Source organism: Mus musculus, chromosome 14, assembly GCF_000001635.26.
Source record: "Mus musculus strain C57BL/6J chromosome 14, GRCm38.p6 C57BL/6J".
Lineage (NCBI taxonomy): Eukaryota > Metazoa > Chordata > Mammalia > Rodentia > Muridae > Mus > Mus musculus.
The window spans coordinates 25,302,612-25,321,245 of record NC_000080.6 but is presented as its reverse complement, the minus strand read 5'-3'; the positions used below and the strand labels follow the sequence as shown (position 1 = coordinate 25,321,245).

At 50.8% G+C, this 18,634-nt stretch overlaps 2 long non-coding RNA genes across 10 annotated transcripts in view; both read left to right on the top strand.

Moving 5' to 3' along the window:
* Nucleotides 1-18,634, top strand: part of Zmiz1os1 — a 151,773-nt gene that overhangs the window by 85,541 nt on the left and 47,598 nt on the right. For 3 of the 7 annotated variants that reach the window (XR_874460.3, XR_001781189.2, XR_003951080.1), the window contains exon 2: nucleotides 2,504-2,584. The exons of 1 other annotated variant lie outside the window; for it this stretch is intronic. This is a non-coding gene — a long non-coding RNA (Zmiz1 opposite strand 1). Of the gene's footprint in view, nucleotides 2,585-3,024; nucleotides 5,350-18,634 lie in introns of those variants that run through there. 3 more of the 7 variants (XR_003951078.1, XR_874452.3, XR_003951079.1) reach the window with 2 other exon arrangements.
* Nucleotides 11,442-17,625, top strand: LOC115486423. Of its 3 annotated transcripts, none has more exons than XR_001781198.1 (2): nucleotides 11,442-13,834; nucleotides 14,857-17,625. It is a non-coding gene; the product is annotated as an uncharacterized LOC115486423 (long non-coding RNA). The 3 variants fall into 3 exon arrangements; XR_001781196.1 differs by having other exon boundaries at nucleotides 11,442-13,872; XR_001781195.1 differs by having other exon boundaries at nucleotides 11,442-14,168.

Here is an 18,634-nt window from a genome sequence, read left to right as displayed (position 1 = left end):
GCCCTACCACTGCTGGCTTCTTCGTGACAGGCTCTCTGTGCCCCCACTGCATTCATAGGCAGGGAATCCTGGTTCTGATGGCTAAGTCTTGTGTCTGTCTACTGCTGATACACAGACAGTTCTGTCCAGAGCTTGCAATGGGAAGGTCTCAGCAACTTCCTTCAATGTCGAGAACTTCTGCCCAATACCTCTCCATCTTTCAGGGGATTACTGTCATGGCCACCCAAGTGCCAACTCCGTCACTAGGAGAAAGTCAGTAAAGGTCTTGAGGAATGGCTTTCCTCTCTTAGGACATCATAATCCGGAGGTTGACTTCCTCAGGATGGAATCAGGGGAGACACATTTGGCTCCAATTACACCCAGCTTTCTAAATGTTCTGGTCATTTGGTTTGCATTTTCCAAGAATTTCTTCACAGACATACCTCTTTTATGACAGCCATTCTAAACCTGTGACAACGGAGAATCCACCAGGCCACAGGCCACCTAAGGCTACCTGGTTTGTTAGAGAATGAATCGAGTTTCTACTGGGATCCACCCAAGCCTTGGGTTCCAGATCTTTCTACTATGTCTTACTCTCTGTTACTGTGAGTGTGGACACATTTGGTTTCTATGAAACAAACCCACACATACTTTGTGATTTATTTTATAGACAATAATACCAAGAAACCCTTAATAATAGCTGTCTCTGTGATGATAAAGGGATTTGAGTCTGCTGTGATCAAAGTATTGGGTCTTCAGATGCTGGGACCTGAAGCATCATGGGTGTCTACTGGAGACTGAATCCTGGTAGCCAGGGTGGAACAATGGGCAGCTCAGAAGCCTGGACCTTTGCTATGAAGGACAACCATTGGCTAGCTTAATTAAGAACTGGGGTGGGTGTGCCAGGAGAAGAAGGGTGCATTGTGTTGCAGGGAGCTGCTGAAGTCAGCCAAGAGAGCTGGGTCTGGGAACACGAGGCCACCCTGCCTCCTTCTGCAGAAGCCCCAGCATCCCGTTGTGTGGAGTTCTGTGAACGGTGCTGTCTGGGTTTAGATACAGCAGGACTCACTCCCAGATTGGGCGCCTCCCCCCAAATATCCTCCTGGCTTTCCCTATCTAGGGGTGACTCCTCTAGGCTCCTTTCTGCCTTCATAGCCTTGGATGAATCACATGTGAACTTTCTGAGTCTTACCTTTGTTCGTGTGCAAATGAGAATACAGAATGTGTGTGATTTCCATCCCCACAGCATTTCTGAGGACTAACTGACCGAGTGGATGCGAATCTGTAGAATATCAAGCTATCAGGCGTGTGTACCGTGACACTGACAAGAACAGCCACTCTCAATTAATACTATCTGCAGTGCCAAGCTCTATCCCCAAACCCTGTAACCCCTGTACCTCCTTTCTTGGGCAATCAGGAAGGTCAGTTCTTATTTTTCAACTTTAAAAACACCTCATAGCTTTTTTTTTTTTTTTAATTCCGGCTAATTAACTTTGCAGTGTGGGAGATTGAATCCAGGCCCTTGTTCACACTGCTCAGTTGTTCTACTGTTAAGGTCTATAATCCTAATCGATTCTTGTTCTGATTCTAAAAGCAACACAGGTTTAGTGTGACACACTCAAAACTGTTTTGATGGAAAGGGAAAAGGGCAGGAGTGATAGGCCAGCCAGCCAGTGCTTGCCTTGCACGCACAGGACCAGAGTCTGAGCCCCAGGACACATGTAAAAATTCTCAGGAAGGTGGCCCAGGAGGTAATGCCTGGCACAAGAAAAGATAGGTGAATCCCTGGAGCTGGCTTCTTGGCCAACCAGTCTACCGGTAGCAAGCTCCAGACCCAGCGAGAGAGCTGTCACAGTGGAAAGGCAGGAGGTGCCTGGAGAGTAGCACTAGAGGTTGTCCTCTGGCTTCCATATGCATGTGCACCCACACTAAAATAAATGGAAACCTTTGATATTGTCACCAAGAAGTTTTTAAGGACTGCCTTTGGTTCCCTCCACCCCATAAGCCAATGAATTCAGCTGACAATCGTCTGACCTCCACACTGCCTCAGCCCCATCCTGTGACGTCCCTATAGATGGCCATAATCAGCCCTGTCACAGCTGTAGGCTGCTTCCGAATTCTCGACGCAGGCCCTGGTTCCTCATCTCTGTGTGGAGGACCCGCGAGGCCTAAGGCTTCCCGCTCCTGAGGCAGGCTACTCCAGAGGAGCACTGAGAGTCCCTGAGCTAATCGACAGCGGGCTTATCATTGGCTGAAGAGGTATGTGCCAGCCAGGCAGCCAGTTTACTGGATTCTGGTCTTGCTCTAACTTCTGTGGTTCGTTGGACCTAAGTTCCATTATGAGACGGACTTGGCAGCAGCGCATGGGCAGTGCATTGGAGCACAGGAAACTTCCAGAGCCAAGCTGTCAGGGGTCTTTCCCAGCACTGCCTCCTACTAATGGTGCCTCCTACTAATGGTAGGATTCCTCGGCAACTCAGTTTCCACACTAGTTAAACGATGATGATATGCATTTGTCTCGCAGGGTTGCTTCAGGCTTGGAAGAATTCATCACACTGGTACCCAGAGTAACTTCAGGTAAAATGAAGGCGCACCAAAATCAGAGGTAAGAGGAGGGATCCTGAATCTCAGGCCAGAGCGGCCGTGCAGTGGGAAGCGAGGAGGCACGTGACTGTCCTCGAAGATTTCATTGTGATAGTCACGGAGGCTGCTTCACTCTTCAGAGACACCATGTAACTTCCTTTCAGTATCTGGGTGAAGTTCAGCGACATCCTAGCGCATCTGGTCCTCTTCCAGGAAGCCTTCCTAGGTGGATAGGCGTGAGGCGCAGCCTTACGCTGTGGGCTCCCTGCCCCCACTGCCAGTGCCACCCTTTGGCCTCAGACAAAGCGGGCACCAGCAGCAGCAGCCGCCGGGCTGGCTCAGTGGCTTTCATGAGGCAGGGGCTCCGGGGAGCCCAACCCGGGCCGGTCTGCTTTGAATGCTATTTGCATTGCAATAGGCCAGCCTGGCCTTCAATACAGGCCCCTTCTTTTTTTGACACAGCAGCTTCACAATCGCCTATTGACCGGGCACCTGTTCCTGCCCCAGACGCTATGCAAATGCCGGCCAGGAGCGAAGCCGCCAGCCCCTCGGGCCATTGTGCATTGAACCCTGATGGCGCCCTGCCAGCTCCCAGCCGGCCTTTGTTCACTAGCTGTGCTGAGCCACCCCCGCCACCGCCTCCGCCCGCCTGAGGTGCCCTGCCGAGGAACCGCTTGCTGACAGCCACTTGGGTCCTTGCACCTGAAGAAAGGCTGCTCAATCTGGAGGCCAGGCCCACGCTGAGGCTGGGCCAGGGGCCCCGAGGAGAAGAGGCAGGCAGCTCGCAGGCTGGGGTCCTTAGCTCCTGTCCCCGGGGACCGCGGAGAGGGGCCTGGCAGGCGGAGGAGGGGGCAACCCGGACCATGCCATCTGGGGGCGGAGAGATTATAATAATCGCTCTCACATCTGCTGAGGGCCTACCCGCCGCAAAGCCCTCTCAGGGCTGGTCTCCCTGCAGGCACACCTGCCTCTCGAAGAGGGCTAGATTGTGCCTTTGGGGGTGGGGTGGGGATTGTAGTCCTCTGGGGGGAGCTGGCTGAGATCAAACAGTGGAGACAGGGGCTCAAACCCACGGGGGTGGATGTCTCACTTCCCAGACTTTGGGTGTAAAGTTTGGCTGTTCTTCTTCATCTCTTCTACCTGTCCTTTAGCAGGATGGCTGACTCCTCGGCTTCAGGGTGCGACAGATAGCTCTGCCTCAGTTGCTTTTCTTTCTGCAAAAGGAGTTTTAGGTTGTTCTGATAGTTACAATAGGCAAGGCTCTGCCATCTATTCCAACATAACAAATAAAGAGACAGGTAATGAAAGGCAAAGATGAAGTCAGTGTGGTCATCCTAGATAGAACAGATAAGGGAATCTAGTGATCGATCCCCCAGGTCCCATTCTGAAGTACTGACATGAACTTTAGGCTTACCAAGGAAGAGGGAAGAGGGGACAAAGGCATATGCATAATTATGTAGTCTCTGTCAAAGTGTGGTCCCACCCAGCGCTGCCTCAGCTCTGGCCTTGGTGAGTTGTCCAAAGAAGTCCTTGTAAGGCCAAGAGGCAAGCTGGCTCCAAAAAGATGATATCCTGCTCCAAGGTGCTACCACACCCTCACGGATGACGGCCCTTGCCTGGGGTTTTCTGTCCAGCTAGATGCTGTTGTTTCTGGAATTCATGGTCACTGACTACTTTGGGGGTCTGGACAGGACAATATAAAAAGCTGACAGTTATCATGCCTCAGTTTCCCATCTTTGTGCCTTCAATCTGGGAGTGGGGTGAGGTAGGCTGGAGTAGCCTTGGTTCTAGACAGCTCCTCCTGGGTGATTAGTTTCTCTCTGTATGGAGGCGTGCGGCTCACCCACAGTACAGTAAGCACAAAGGCAAGGTGAGGGTGCCAGGCTTTCACTCCACTTCAGTTGTCCTGTGGGTCTAGGGGAGGAGTAAATATAGTTTCTGAGTGCCTGAAAAAAGCATCCTCCATGCTGGGACAGGCTCCAAAGCTAGATGGCATCTCCTGGCACCCGCTGAAGTGCCAGCCCATGGTCCCCAGTGCAGAGTCACTGAACCAAAGGCTGAGGTGGCACTGCTCTCCAGTTTTCATGTCATCTGACGCACAGACAAGTTTGAAGACCACCAACTCCCAATCAGTGCTGGCTCTCCTGTATCCAAGCCTTGGCTCACATAATTCCCTCCTTTATAGCTCGGCTTCTCTCCCGAGACACCAATGCCTCCCTACCTGAACTTTTTCTCACATCCGATGTTCCCAGGCTTAGGACATCCAGACAAGTGAGGCCCACTTTTGATCAAGGGTAGCGGGGTGTGATGGTTTGTATATGCTCCAAGACAAGAACATGGCACTATTAGATGGTTTGTATATGCTCCAGGGAGTGGCACTATTAGAAGGTGTGGCCCTGTTGGAGTAGGTGTGTCATTGTGGGTGTGGGCTTTAAGACCCTCATCCTAAATCCCGGCGTGGTGGCACACTCCTTTAATCCCAGCACTCGGGAGGCAGAGGCAGGCGGATTTCTGAGTTCAAGGCCAGCCTGATCTACAAAGTGAGTTCCAGGACAGCCAGGGCTATAGACGACAAAAACAAAACGAAACAAAAAACAAAACAAAACAAAACCTCATCCTAGCATGCCTGAAAGTCAGCCTTCTGCTGGCAGCTTTCAGATGAAGATGTAGAACTCTCAGCTCCTCCTGTCCCATGCCTGCCTGGATGCTGCCATGTTCTTGCCTTGATATAATGGACTGAACCTCTGAACCCTGTAAGCCAGCCCCAATTAAATGTTGTTATTATAAGAGTTGCCTTGGTCATGGTGTCTGTTCACAGGGGTACACCCAGCTCTTCCATTTGACTATCTCAACTGTTCTGATGGGGGGGGAGGGCAGGTGTTGCTGGGATGATGAATAGAGGAGGGGTAGCTAACACAGCTTGGGGACAGGGGACAGGAAGCAATCTTGGGAGGGATGGTACTTACACCGTCTTAAGGAAAAGGTAAGGGATAAGTCTGATATTCTCAGAACACAGTTTTAGTCTCCCTGGGGGAGGCCCCCGCTACTTATGTGTGTTGTAAGCAAGTCCAGCTGGAGTAGGGAAGGAGAAGTCAGGCTGAGGTCACCGGAGTGGTCCAGATGTCATCACACTTTCCACACACTCATGCTTAAGTGGAGAATCATCTGCCTACTTTGCACCTGGAAAGAGGCCCATCCATATTCCAGGATGCAGGATGAGGGGCCGCTGAGACATCCTGGAGACAGAGTTCCTAGCCCGTGAAGTGGGTTCCATCAGGGGTATGATTCAGACAGACATCCCAGCAAAGGGGCAGCCTGCTGTGGGATGCTAACCAACCAGTAGGAGGCTTTGGTAGGGTGGTACCTCAGTCCCCAGACTGCTTCTTACACAAACCCCCATCCATCTCTACTTCATGTCCCTGCTCCACCAGGAGGAGACCCCATGTGAGGAGTGACACAAAGCCCCAGCATGACCCCATATACCATCCAAGGTGTCCCTCCTTCCTCAGCGCTTTGGTCCTGATAATCTTTCACCTGGTGCCAACTGCTTTAATGAGTTTGGCCCCAAGCAGGCAAATGTGATCTCGGGAGAGGCTGGCATGAGGTTTGTGGAGAGCTGAGGGCTTCTCTGGCTCACATTTGTCTCCCTCAAGTGCTTTTGGAGCACTCTCTGCTGAAAAGACAAATGAGGAAGGAAGGCAAGTGCGGCTGTCTCCCTCCCACCATGGCATCTGAGTTCTTGTGTGTCTGCTCTCAACGTGCCCTGTCCAGTGTGCTCTGTCTAGGCCTCACAGTTTTCTTACGCTACCGCACCTCCCAGGCTCTGCAGGCAACCTAAGAGCCAGGGCACCATGGTAACACTCCCTCCCTCTGGGCCCAGAGGACTAACTTTTTCTTTTCTTTTCTTTTCTTTTCTTTTCTTTTCTTTTCTTTTCTTTTCTTTTCTTTTCTCTTCTCTTCTCTTCTCTTCTCTTCTCTTCTCTTCTCTTCTTTTCTTTTCTTTTCTTTTCTTTTCTTCTTTCTTTGTTTTTGTTTTTGTTTTTTTCGAGACAGGGTTTCTCTGTATAGCCCTGGCTGTCCTGGAACTCATTTTGTAGACTAGGCTGGCCTCAAACTCAGAAATCCACCTGCCTCTGCCTCCCGAGTGCTGGGATTAAACTTTTCAAGCTTACAAACTCCCGTGATTCCGAGAACTCTTAGCTCATTCTGGGCATGAAAGGTTTAGTAAGTGTCTATCTAATGGACATTGTAAGAGCCCAGGAGAGGAGCTGTGCATCTCCCTAGGAACTATACTCTGGAGGGTAAGCTGGAGCCATGTGTGATGTGGTCAGATAAGGTCTAAGTGGGAAAGGAGAGGCAGGAATAAAGAGACCCTAGGGCTCAGAGTGGACCCCACTGGAGACCAGTTCACCTGGGGGAGGGGTGTAAATGAGGGAAGGACTAGTATTGACAGTCGAGTTTCCAGATGTGTATATAGTTGTGATGCCCTCAAATGGCAACAGAGAAGCCGGTGGAGGCAGATGGTGTTCCCTGAGCTGAGACTGTGCTATCCAAGGCACTGGTGCAAAGTGGCACCCTCTAGGAGGTTGACTTGGACCCTGGCAGTCTGGGAGGGTCTGTGCTGGCACTGACCCCCTTGCTCCAGTGTCCTAGATGGCAGTGGGCTTCAGGGAAGCTCTCCTACACCCAGGGTGTGTTCTCTGCTTCTTCTGTCCCTGTTGTGTAGTTACACAACTTCCCCATCCCCACAGTACTGGTCTGCCAGCCTCATTGGTATCTGGAGCAACGGGAGTGGAGGTTGGGTGGGGGCATAGCTATGGTTTCTGAGTCACTGGGTCTGGTGGCTTTGTTTGTCTGGCAGCCTCACCTTATGTGACTTCCTCCTCTACTGGGATCTTTGAGGACACGTTTAAGAGCATTTGGAAGGGAAGATTCAAACTGCCAGGGCCATGCACTACCCCAACCCAGTGAATCTACATCATGCCCTAGGCACAGATGCCCCAAGTGGGAGGCATTGCCGTTCCAGTCCAGAGAGGTTCAGGAGGGATCAGTGATGAGCATCCTAACCTCCTCTGTTGTTGGAGCAGCGATGGTACGAACATCAACAAGAAATAGATAGTTCTATAGTTAGGAGGAGCTGGCTCTAGAGAGGAGCTGGCACACTCTTAGGTTCACACAGGGGATGTCTCTGTCGAGGCTTCTTGGAGATAATGTCTTGGCACTGATGGACTTCTGATTATAATAAGAGTGCCAGGCCCAGATATTCCAACTGTCCAAGCACTTGGTAGAATGTTTTACTCAATCCAAGGCATTGCTGGAAGATCTGATGTTCTCCTAAGAAGAGGCAGAGAGCCACTTGGGGCTGGCGTGGGGTGTGTGAGCCACTTCGGGCTGGCACAGAGTGTGTTCTTGCATAACTTATGCAATACTTTAAAGAGTAAAAAGGCTTCCCTCTTTTAGCTTGGCCTTGTGGCTCAGGCTTATAATCACAGCTACTTTGGAAAGGGAAGCAGGAAGACTGCAAGTTCAAGGCTGCCCGAGCTACTGAGCTTGGACACTTAGTAAAGCTCCAAGTCTAAAACGTAAGTAAATAAACAAATAAACAAACATGCAACATAAACACACAAGGGCAGAGCACTTGCCTAGCATGTGTGAAGTTCTAGGTTTGATTCGATCTTTCCTTAGTTGGATGTGGGAACAGTAGCTGACAGGTTAGACCACACTCATCCCTGCCGTGTAGGACTACCAGCAGGGTTTGAGGCAGAGAGGCTGGCTCTCACTTTCTCTACTGTTCAAGAAGCCTAACAACTCAGCAAATCTAAGGGTGACTGACTATAGCTACTTGTGGGTACAGGACACCTGTCCTTGTTGGACCTGCAACACCTGACTTTAGGAAGTGCCTAGCTTTGGGGAGGGGCTCCTAGGGGCCCCTCCTCTCAAGGACTTCCTTCACCCACTCCTTGGCAGAGCTCTCCCAACTGGACCAGGAGACCCCACCCAACAATCACTTCTGTCATTGTGTCACCAAGAAATCTGTAAATCCTACTCAGTCTCATGAGGAGGGGAGCATGATCATATGTCATTTTATGCCGGTGACAGTCGCTGTCAACTCTGGACACCTTGTCCTATACGTCCACCTCCTTTAACAAAACCCACTTGCTCTCTGTAGCTCTGGGAAACGCTCCTTGGGAATTATGATTCAGGCTTCCATTCCAAGCCTCCTGATTTACAATGCGGAGAAATCCTGTTTTCTTTGTGAGCTGAGAGTCCGGGGAGGATAATGGAGCAGGCACTTCCCTCGGCTGTCACAAGGTGAAACCCTGCCGCTGCTGTGAATGCCTCTCCTCAGATGCTTGTCTTCAGAGGTGGCTTTCTGCCAAGAGGCAACCTGAGGGCTCCCAGTCAAGCTGCCCTCTGTCCCCGGGGCTTTCTGCTCACCTCTCAGCCTCCCCATTTCCCAAGCACCCCTGTCTTAGTCAGCCACCCGGCTGGCTTGGAGCCTCCCCTCTGTTCAAAGTTCTGCTGTTGTAGGCCTACTATGTGCCAGGCCCTGAGCTTCCTCCTGCCCTTAAAAGAAATCTTGCTCCTTTTGTTTAGCCTTTCTTCCATCATAAGGTTGGCTTACCATTCCATTTCACAGAGGGGCAACTGGAGGCCCAGTGGGATGACAAGCAGGCAAGGGTGATGAGTTGGTGTTAGATGATTCTGGGACCTGGAACAGACGCTCCTACATGTTCCTACTGTCTCATACATGTTCCTACTGTCTCATACATGTTCCTACTGTCTCATACATGTTCCTACTGTCTCATACATGTTCCTACTGTCTCATATATGTTCCTACTGTCTCATACATGTTCCTACTGTCTCCTACATGTTCCTACTGTCTCCTACATGTTCTCCCCCCTAAATTCCCACAATCCTTCAGGCTTACAGCATAAGGGACTGGGAAAGCTGCCAGGTGGTCTGCTGGGCTCTCAACCTCTTCACCACTCGGGTCTAAAATAGCGCTCCTCTGCTCTCCAAACTGTAAGGAGACAATCTCACAGCAGGAGTGCAGAGAAAACCACTTCCTGTGGTATCACAAAAGCAGACTGTCCACTCTGAATGATCCAGTGCTGGGTGCACCCTTAAATCCGGCTGCTATCTTCAAGGAACATTCTAGAATCTGTATAGTCCCAGTGCAGAGTATGAATTTGGTCCTTATACATATAGCGGTTGGACCTCGTCTGTCTCTATGTGTCTCACTCTATCACTTGATATCAACCAAACAGAAATAATACCAGCCACGCCTGACCAGGGGCCACGATCTGTGAATGTTAGAGGCACCAGCCCTGTCCCGGGGCCTGGAGGCAGTAATTAGAAGCAGGAGCAGTGGGGTGGTGTACTGGGTCTGGGGCAGGGCTGTGTGGCTGTTCTGGTCTTCATTTGATTGTTCCTTCTTCAATGTCCAGGGTGGGGGACCCAGATGGTTAGCTGTGGCCTGGGGCTCTGACTGTTCCACACAGCCCTGCCTGACACCCCTAAATGGCTGCCCCTGATGGGTTCAAAGAAGGTGAGGGGGAATCCCTTCTGTGTCCCCGACTCCTGGGAACCAGTAAAGAATCTATGCCAGGCCCTAGAGATTGTGAGCTAATGTTAGCCAGGCCTGGTGCTTAAAGTCCTGCCTGGGATGAATTCCAAACGGGGCACAGAGACTTTGGAGTTTGGGGACAGTGGAAACACAGATGCCTGTTACTTCATCCAGGAGGAAATGCCCAGACAGCAGGAATTGTCTGCTGGTTCTTATCCCTGTCAATCCTGGCTCAGCATGTGGAGAGATGGTGTCCCTGGGGCCAAGGGACAGTGCTGCGATGTCCTGGCCAAGCTGTGGTTCACCCTCCCACTGTTCACTGAGCTTCAGGGGAGGCTAAGCAGCCTCCACCCAGCTTGTGTCCCGCCCACAGAGTCTTCCTTGCTCTTCTGCCCTGCCTTTGACAGTGTTTTCCCAGACAGAGTGAAGTTCTGGCATGGGTGGAACCCATGTGATATTGCCAGCACCCTCCCTCCCTGACCTCTAGACCCCATTCCTGGGAGGAGGACATGAGCTGTGTCCCACACACAGGGCTGCAGGCTTTGAGGAGGAGGGAGATGCAGACTCCCTTGAGATTAGGTATGGGGAAGACGGTGTCACTAGGAGCCAGGTAGAAGTTTGGGCATGATGGACAGGCAGGAGTCAGCGAGGCACACATGGCAAAGAAATGGAGAGTGTTCCTGCAAAGAGAGAGGGGCGCAAGCCAGAGGACAGGAAGAAGAGGGAGAAGAAGGGAGGGAGGTGGGAAGAGGAGAGGAAGAGGAGGGAGGTGGGAAGAGTGGCTTTCAGTGGTTCTGGCTGGCTGGACGTCAGGGCAGGTGTGGTAAAGGCACTGGAGAGGCAGTCAGAGCAAACAGTAAAGAAGGGCCCTGGTAGCCATGCTACAGAGTCCGGACTACCCTGGCCTCACCCCTGCTTCTGGAAGTTTATTCTATCTGCTGTATGGGAAGAGAAGAGGGAGAGGAGGACAGACAGGATGCAGGGGAGTACCTTAGAGCTACTGTCATCACCGGGACAAAGGGGAGACAGTGGCTATGGCGATGGAGGGGGCAGACTAAGTAAAGTCATTTAGCCAGGTGTGGTAGCATAGACCTGGGATCCCAGAAACTGAGAAAAGAAGGACCCTAAGTTTTAATTTAGTCTGAGCTACATAGTGAAACCCCATTCTATACTCTTTCCAGGGAAAGACAAACAACAGCTGGCAATGGTGGTGCACGCCTTTAATCCCAGCACTTGGGAGACAGAGGCAGGCAGATTTCTGAGTTTGAGGCCAGCCTGGTCTACAGAGTGAGTTCCAGGACAGTCAGGCTACACAGAGAAACCCTGTCTCAAAAAACCAACCAACCAAAAACAAACAACAAACAACAAACAAAACATTTAGCTCTCTGTTACTGAATAATCTTATAGTAACAGAAAGGAAAACAGAAGGCTCAAGAAAAATCCGTGGGCAACACTCTTGCCAAGGTTTGCAGAGATACTCTTGCATATCACCAGAGACAGGGAGCTCATTACCTGTTTGTTAAGGCAGTACATGTTGGATATCCCCACTCTGGAAACTCCTAATTTGAGATGTTCCTGAATCCAACGCTTTTGGAAGGCTGTGTGGTACTTCAAGAAGAAAACTCACAGCTCCTAGACAGAATGTAACTACACAAAAGTCTGTACACAGTTACCTCCAGGCTATGAGCTATATAGAGAAAAGAAGTGAATTTTGTCTTTAAATATTGGTGCCATACCCAAGGCATTTCATCATGTGTACACAGACAATCCATATCAGAAGCACTTCTGTCCCAGGGATTTCAACCTTTCCTATGGCTCTCATTCCAGGAGTCACCACATTGTTGCTGAACGTAGTGTGGGCACTCAAGAACCATGTAGGTTAGAACTCCTGAAGTCAAAGAGACTCCTATCTCGGTTTCCCGAGTAACTGAGATTAGCCACCGCACCGTGGCTGGCTGGTCCCAAGGATTTCAGAGACTCTGTTTGCACTTGGTTCATTTTAGAGCATTTCCGTGTCTGAGGTTGCAGACAGTAGAACAGGCCTGATACAGAGCAATGTTCTGGGAGGCCGAGACAGTCTGGACAGGTGCACTCTCTTTCTCTCTCCCTTCATGTTTTGCTATTCCTCCTGGTGTCGTGTGGATGTCCTCGGATTTCTAGATTGGAAGTTCTTTCCTTCTTTATTTTGGTTAACAAGAACAGCAAATAACACACTTTGCAAGGACAGCTACCTCCTTTGGTCTGCTGAGTGGCTCAGCTTCATGGACCCTGTTTCTAGGAAGATTATAGCAGGTCTCTCAGCTGGCACAAGAACAGACCAGAGAGACACTGACCCACACCAATATGCTCAGGAAGTAAGTTATTTGTCCAAAGTTACACATTCATAAACCAAGATGTCAGGCTGGGTCTACCAGCATGGGGAGTCCAAGCTGTGTGTCTGTCTTATTTCTCACTCGGGATGGATGTACAGGGTGGATAGAGGTCGTGAGTCCCATGGGAGGCAAGCTTGAGTGGGCGATGAGATTTGTAGAACTTAGGGGAGTTAACTGGCTCCCCGCATGGGGGCTTGGAGGCATCGCTGATACCACAAGGTTGCTGGCAGGGTATTCATGGGCCATGGTCTTTGTCCCCTGAACAGTGTCCAGGAGGGAGAATGTGTGAGTGACAGGTGGAGCTGCTGAGCTCAGGTGCAGTTTAGGGGTAGTAGAGGTTCCTGTGGAACACTCCTCCCAAGAGCCCCCAGCAGGGTGGCTCAGGCTCAGTGACATTGCCTCCCCAGTGATCTTGGAGTATAGACTCTTTCAGGACATCCTGAGACTGGCTGTGCTCCAGGTCTAGAACAAAGGGCCCAGGGTGCTCTGGAGCAGGAGGCTTCGGGTGGAGAGGTAGACAGCTCAGCACAGCTAAGAGGCTGCTGTCCTCACAGGGACCTAGGGCCCCGTGCCAGCCAACAGGGTCAGACATGACTTCCTAAAGATGTGGGTACTGCCTTTCTGGTATATCTGGGGACTGTGGTGTTTCCCCTCTGGGCTGAGGTCGACAGGTTTGGAAAATATGGGTCCAAAGAACCCAAAGAAGTTTAGGGCTGGGGCTACCCACTGCAGGTAGGAGTCTGTGGAGGAAGCAGCTCTGGCACCAGCAGAGGAAGGAGCCCTTACTATACTCCTGGGAAGATGGCCCTGTAGCAGAGTGATCTAGGCAGGGTCTCTTAGACATCCCAGCCTCTGCATTTCCACCCCATGCACAGCCAGGGGCCCAGTCATAATTCCATGCTTCCCGCTCTTTCCCCTGCCTTGTTCACAGAGTGCCCATCCAAGGCAACTGTGAAAGTGAGCCCTCAGCTGCATGGGGAAAGAGAGGGATATAGATAGCCTGTGAAAGAGAGAAAGATGGGGGGGGGGGAGGTGGGCACCACACTCAGGGAGGGAGCCACTGTCACTCAGACACAGCTGGATCAAGAGGCAGAGAAGTAAAAGTGGAGACAAGAGAAAGGCTGAGGTAGGAGCAGGTCCTGAGAGAGGAACTGGGTAGAAGGAAACAGCTATGTGTGGACAGAAGAGAGGGAAGGGCCAAGAAAGAGAGGCAGGGAACCCCACATAGATACACAGAGGACCAATAAGGACAAAGGTCACCTATGGCTCAGGGCCATAAACTGGGGCCAGGAAGAGGTGCAGGACAAGTGGGAGACAGCACAAAGGGCAGGTGAGAAGAGGCGGTGAGGAAGGAGGAAATGTGGGGAGGTGAGCACCATGTGGGAATGAGAAACTGTGTGTGTAGATCAGAGAAGGGAAGGGCAGGGCTGGCACTGAGCTCTGTCCGTGGAGGACTGGGGCCAGCAGCAGCCACTGGTCTGAGATCCCTCTGGTTGGCTATGCATTGCCTAAGGAGCCAGCTGCCCCAGGCTGCCTCCTACAGAGTCTGGAGGTTCCAGTCCTCAGTCTGTTATGGTTGCTGTGGCCACACCTGATTGTGCTCTCCTGAAGAGCCAAGATTTGGGGCACTGGTGGGTCCTGTGCAGAGTGAAAGCTGAGAGCAGGTCAGTGACCCCCGAGAGCCAGCCCCATGTAAGGAACTGGACTTCACACCCCAAGACAATGAAATCATTGTTCTGTGGGCCCCAAAGTTCCAGACAGGGTTGCCTTCATTTTAAAGAGGAGACTATAGCCTAATGAAGAGTCCCGACCACAGTGCAGTGTCTGGTGTGCGGCAAAGGCCAGAGAGGCCTGGGTGGGATGGACAGAGCCTTCCTTTCCAGTGGAATTCCCCTCCCATCATGGAGGTGACAGAATCTGAGGACAGGCTTGTCTCACATTCCAGATGTGGCCCCCAGCAACACCTCTGGCTGGGAGGCAAATGTCAGCTTCCCTGTGGGTTCTGGGGAAGAAGGGGGTCTAGTCCTACATTTGTTAGCAGAGTATAGAGTCACATCAGCCCCAGTCGTGCGGTAAGGCAGTGTCTTCTACAGCTGAGACAGAAAGGTTGGTGTTTGGCTTGAGAGCATCGGGACAAAGGCCTCCTTCACGGGTCTGTTAGAATAAGAAGGGGTGCCTTTTCTGAGCTGAAGTTGCTTGAACTCTACTGAAGGGCGTTTAGATTTCCCACGGGGGAAGCCATGATGCTGAGACCTCTGGATATTCACTGCTACTTCCTCCATTCCTCTGCTTCCATCCTTCTAACTCCCTTCCCCCAACCCACTCTCACATTGTTCTCCTGTTCTGGGCCAGGTCAGCACGGCAAGACTGCTATCAAGGAGACATGTGTAGTTCCGGGTCTTGGGGCTCATTATCGACTGCAGCAGTTGCTGTGGCTGCTGGACCATCAGGATCTGTGGATGTGTTTAGACAGATGGAGGAATTACAGATGGGCTCAGGAGCTGTACGCGGGATACTGGAGGTTGGTGCTTTCTCCCTGGAGGCTGAGATTTGCAACTCTAGGCTAGATTTGTAAACTGTCAAATCTCAAGGCATTTGAACTCTGCTCTGAGGGGGCAGTGTGAAGTTATAAGCCGTGATGGTCATGATCACAGCTGCCTGTGCTTTAAGAGGTAGGGGATTGAGCAGGAAGGGAACACAGAGATGGTAAGAGACACTGGAAGGGGATAGGATAATGTTAAAATGGATGATGGTGATGTTTGCTGACCCTGATGGTACCGATGAGGTGATGATAAAGGCAATGGCAGTAGTTGAGGGAGTGTGCTGGTGAAGATGGTGATGGTGGTGGTGTTGACAGCAATGGCAATGACAAAGTGATGATGTTGACCGTGATATTTGTGTGTTTGTGGTGATGGTATCGACGGTGTTGATGATGATTATGGTGATGGTAGTAGTCTTGGTGGTGGTAATGGTGATGGGTCATGGTGGTAATGTTTGTAATATTGGTGGCGATGTTTATGGTCTTGGTGGTGACAATGATGATAGTGGCTTTTTTTTTTTAAGTTGGCAGTGATGCTGATGATTATGGTGATGATAGTGGTGGTTGTGGTGCTGCTGTTGATGGTGGTGACAGCGATGGTGAAGGCTGTGGTTGTGGTAATGTTGGCAGTAGTGAATCCTGACCAGGAGAGAATCTAGAAGGTGCAGAAGAGCTGATGTAATGGTATTTGATGACAGGAGCCATTTGCATTAGGGGAGGTGTGAGGTGATGGCTTTGGATGTTCTTATAGCCTATCGGATATCTAGGTGGTGTCCAGTGGACAGTGAGTACTGGGATCTGGAATTTAGCCAGACAAAGATGAGAGCGGTAGAGAATACACCTGCTTTGGGCATGAGATGCCCGAGAGAGGGCACAGAGGGACAGAACCAGAGCCAGGGTCTCTGTGGCTTCCTGATGTTCAGAAGGGTTTCCGAGTCTCCAGGCTTCCTAGGCTCTGCCCAGGGGCTGGAATCCAGGCTTCTCTGCTTGCCTCTCACCAGTGTCACACTCAGTGTTTTTATTCCTCGCCAGGTTCTCAGGAGGATGACATTTGAAAAGGGAGCTCTGTGCTAAAAAAAAAAAAAATCTCTTTCTAACCCAGGTGAAGGAATTGCCATCCTGTGGGGTTAAGAGAAGGGCCTGGGTGACCCCTTGTGACAGCTGGTCCAGGCTGGAATCAATCTGGAGCTCTGCAAAGGGATCGTGGTGTGTGGAGCAGCCTGCGAATAGGGATCTCTTTATAAGGAGGCTCCCTTCTCCCTTAACAAGCCCAGCGAGTCTGCAGTGGGTCTGGTGGAGGGGGTTGCAGCAGAGACGGTGGCAGGGCTTGAGGAGGTGCCTGATTACAAGTCCTCTAAAACCTGGGCTATGGCTCCAGCCAGATGTCGTCCCAGTGAGCACGTGGCCCTGCTGTGGCCCCAGTTTGGCTGCCGATGACTGCCTGGCCTTTCCTGCCCTCTCCTGCCACAGGCCCTCACACCAGGCCGGAATGTCCTCAGGAAGCGGCATCTCGCTCTGCAGAGGGAGCTTTGCTTCTGGACTCCTGGCTGCAGCTCCAGCCAGGATGTTTTGCAATGAGCCTGGGGAAGCGTCCATTCCGGGAAGATCAGGGAGTGGACGGTGCTTGCCAGCAGGGGTCTGGGTGAGAGGGCAGCCACTGCCTGCTGGGCTGGGGTGGGACAGCCCATTCCTCAGGCCCTGTGGGACCTTGGCCTCTAAGCTGTTTATCTGTCTGTCTGCCTGTCCATCTGGATTAGAGGGGCTGGCTTGCTCACTTCAGTTCCCCAAAGGGCTCCCAACTGCAGGGCAGCTTGAGCCTTCTTTCGCTTTATTTCATCTTGGAATGTTTTTGAATATGACTCAAAAGCGATTACAAATTGAAAAGGTACGCCTGCTTCCAGCCACACTGCCCCTGCCCAGGATCCTGGGCCCCAGGAGTAAACTCCCTCAAGTCCCTTTTGTAGTTTGTTGTCTAGTGTTCTGTTTGCAAACAGAAGTGGCTGCTCCTACCCCAGAGGAATCATGCTATGTGCGATGCTTAGGGCTTTGTTCTCCAAAGGGCCACATGACTGTCTGCACAGGACTCCAGCAGGGGTCATCAAGCGCCATGTGGATCCCTCACATAGGACTGTCTGTATTTGCTTTGGAGGAACATGCTGGAGGTGCAAGGCTCTCTACTTTCTTAAGAGCCAGTCCCTTCTCTGGTCTAACCTGTTCCTCCTACTTTCTCATGTAGCCACATTGACAGGAGAAGACCCCGAGGAAGCATGCCCAAGGGAAAACTGTAAATGACAAAGCCGAGGACTTCAATTCAGGTGGACTGGGATTCGACTCTTTCCTCTTTGTCTGTTGTACTGTTGGGAACTTTAGACCTATGGAGTCTTCTATTTTTAGGAGCCAGACCTTCGAAAATTGGAGAGGGCCAGCCAGTATGTCAAGATCTCACGGCTGCCCTTCCCTCTTGTCCTGACACCTGAGCTCTCCTGTGTGTGAAGGATTTCCGCATGCCCAGAAGACAGCTTCAAGCTTCCAGAGCCAGGCACACTTATAGAAGAAAGGAATAAAACCATTTTACAGATGTGTATGCCGAGGCAGCTGAAAGCAATTGCTGACTTGGGTCATGGTTTAAGTCAGGGTGGGTTCTGGGCCCCTGGCCCTCACATGTCCCTACCCAGCATCCTCTTTACCTGCTCTTCCCCCATAGTGTCACTTTGTGCTTTGTCCCTGAAGGCTTTTACCTGTCTTCTCCACTTTTCTCAGCCTTGTTTACCTGACGGTTCCTTTCCTTGGTCTTCACTGGCTAAGGTCAGCCTCTGGTGTGTATGTATGTGTGTGTGTGTGTGCACATGTGTGTGTGCATGTGTGTATGTATGTAAGTGGGTGTGTATGTGTGAGTGTGTGTGTACATGTGTGAGTGTGTTATATGTGCGAGTGTATGTGTATGTGTGGGTATGTATATGTGAGTGTGTGTATGCATTCTGTGAGTGTATATGTAAGTGTGAGTATGTGTAAATGATTATGTGTGTATATATGGGTGGGTATGTATATGTGTGAGTATGTATACGTATGTGACTTTATATGTGTGTGTATGTGTGAATGAGTGTGTGTATGTGTGTGTGTTAACTGAAGCATGATCTTGGTGGTATATTATCCATGTTCCTTCAGAGTTATGTGTCTAGAATTCCACATGCCCTGTTAGGCTATCAATTCTTTTGAGGAAAAAAGTTGATAAATGGCCTTCGGTGACCCTCAAACTCTTGTGTTCCAAGGGACGATGAAACGCACAATCTAACCTGTTCTTCTGAGCCACCTTTGATGAGCAGAAGATCTTGGAACTCTCTCTCTCTCTCTCTCTCTCTCTCTCTCTCTCTCACTCATTCTCTCTCTCTCTCTCTCTCTCTCTCTCATTTTCTCTCTCTCTCTAGGCTTAATTTGCCCTCCTTTAAAGTAAGGCTAAGACTCTTTTTTTTTTTTTTAACTTCCAAAAAGCTCTGAGGGTGAAATAAAGTGTTCACTGGATTTCATGGGGCATAGTTTCTAGTTCTGAACACTCTAAATTTTCAGGCAAATCAATTCTGTCTGTTTATGGCT